This window comes from Cynara cardunculus, assembly GCF_001531365.2.
Source record: "Cynara cardunculus var. scolymus isolate 2C chromosome LG 2, CcrdV1, whole genome shotgun sequence".
In the NCBI taxonomy this organism is placed as follows: Eukaryota; Viridiplantae; Streptophyta; class Magnoliopsida; order Asterales; family Asteraceae; genus Cynara; species Cynara cardunculus.
Window position 1 is genome coordinate 8977181 of NC_037529.1, and position 1996 is coordinate 8979176.

Here is a 1996-nt window from a genome sequence, read left to right on the forward strand (position 1 = left end):
TGTTAAAACTTAATGATTATCCTAATTATATTTTAGATTTTTTTATATTTAAAATGAGATGTTTATCCTATATTTGATTGTGTTTATCTGCAGTTAGTTACACGAATTCAGATATGGGATGAAATCGGATATGGATGAAATCGTTTAGGGATGAACGGGTTTAAGAGTTTTTAAGAGTTTTTAAGAGTTTTAAGAGTTTTTAAGAGTTTTAGCCAAATGCTTTATAATATAGTATAGATATTTTATTTAAAAATGTAATTTTTGGAAGAGAAAATAAGAAACATTTTTTTTAAAATAAATTCCGACAGATTTAATTTTTATTTAAAAAATTAAACTGCGTCTGAGTTTTAAATTCCTTTCTTTATTTTCTTTAAAATATATTTTTTTGGAAGATAAATATAAAAAAAGCTTTTTTCTTAAATTTTTTTCATGGATTTTAATTTTTTAAATAAAAAACATAAAAAGTTAAAATCCGATTGAACTTTTTAAGAAAAATGTTTTTATTTTCTTTTAATAATTGTTTCCGGAAATAAATAAAATTAGAAAAAAGATTCTAAAAGATTTCTACGGATTTTAATTAAATAAACAATTAATTAAAATCCGATCGGAAACTATAATCAATTAACATTAATTAATTTATTTAAAAAAAATTAAACAATTTTGTGACGGGTTTCTGAAGGATTTGTGACTGTATTAAATAAGTAAAAAATCCGTCACAAATCCGTTGAAAATCCAAAGTTATCGAAATAAAATGTTATTTAAAAAAAAATCAGTGACAAATTTGTGGGGAACTTGTGGCAGAAGTCAATAAAAATTAACTTTTCATGACATTTTTGGGGTCCGTCGGAACTCTATCACTGATATTCCCGACGGAAATTCCGCTAGAAAAATCCGTCAGTGATACCCATTTTTTTAGTAGTGTTTCATGTTTATGTTTTGATACGATGAATTAGATACAAGAGTTGTTTCATGTTTGATATAACATTAGATTTGAACTGGACAACACTAACTGGGATGTCAATTCATTTATTTTGTCCCAATAAAATAAACAGAATTCCGTCACTTGTCTATTTCACTCTCATATGTCATATTCCGTCCACATAAATATCAAACACATTATAACTAATAACCAATAACCAAAAAATTTCTTGAGTTTTAATGCATGGGATGATGGATTCTGATATCCAAAATGTTGTCAGTTAAATTTACAATAACAAACAAGATAACACGTTTATGTAGTTTTAGAAAGAAAAAAAAACATTATGAATCATTGGCACAACGTAAAATCAAGACAACACTATTTTGTCTGGGCCCGGATGAATTATTTAATCAAAATATGTCCGATATTTGATAAACAATGAAACATGTTTTTTTTTTCTCGAGTCAATTATTGTTACAACTTATAAAAAAAATGTGTTTAACATTGATGTATGATGATTAATTTTCTTCAAAAAAACGTGTATGCATAATGAATAATGATGTAAATATATTGGGAATCAATAATTTATAAAACGCGTTGAAAGATTTGTATACATAAACCTATTAAATGATAATTTTATGACAATGACCTATTAAATTAAATTATATAGTATGAATAGGTGTTAACAGAAAACATAAGGGTTATCGTTGTTCAAATCGTAAAGAAATGTGTTTGTTTAATCTGTGTGCACATGTTATCCTCGACAACATATGAACACAACAACTAAAGAAATAAACCGAAATAGGAACTTGATAGGTCAAAAGTAAGAGATTGGTCAATTACCATTGACTTGAGTGGGACATAAGCCGTTGACCATTGGTGTTTGCACGTAAAAAGTTGGCCACCGTCCAACCCTCCAAGGGATGACGCATTCATTCTTACGATTTTATTATCTCATCATCAAATATATATATATATATATATATATATATATATATATAGGGTATATTTCTTTTACAACCTTGTGCATTTGTACAACCTTTGCAACCCAATTAATTGATATATTTATAGAAATGA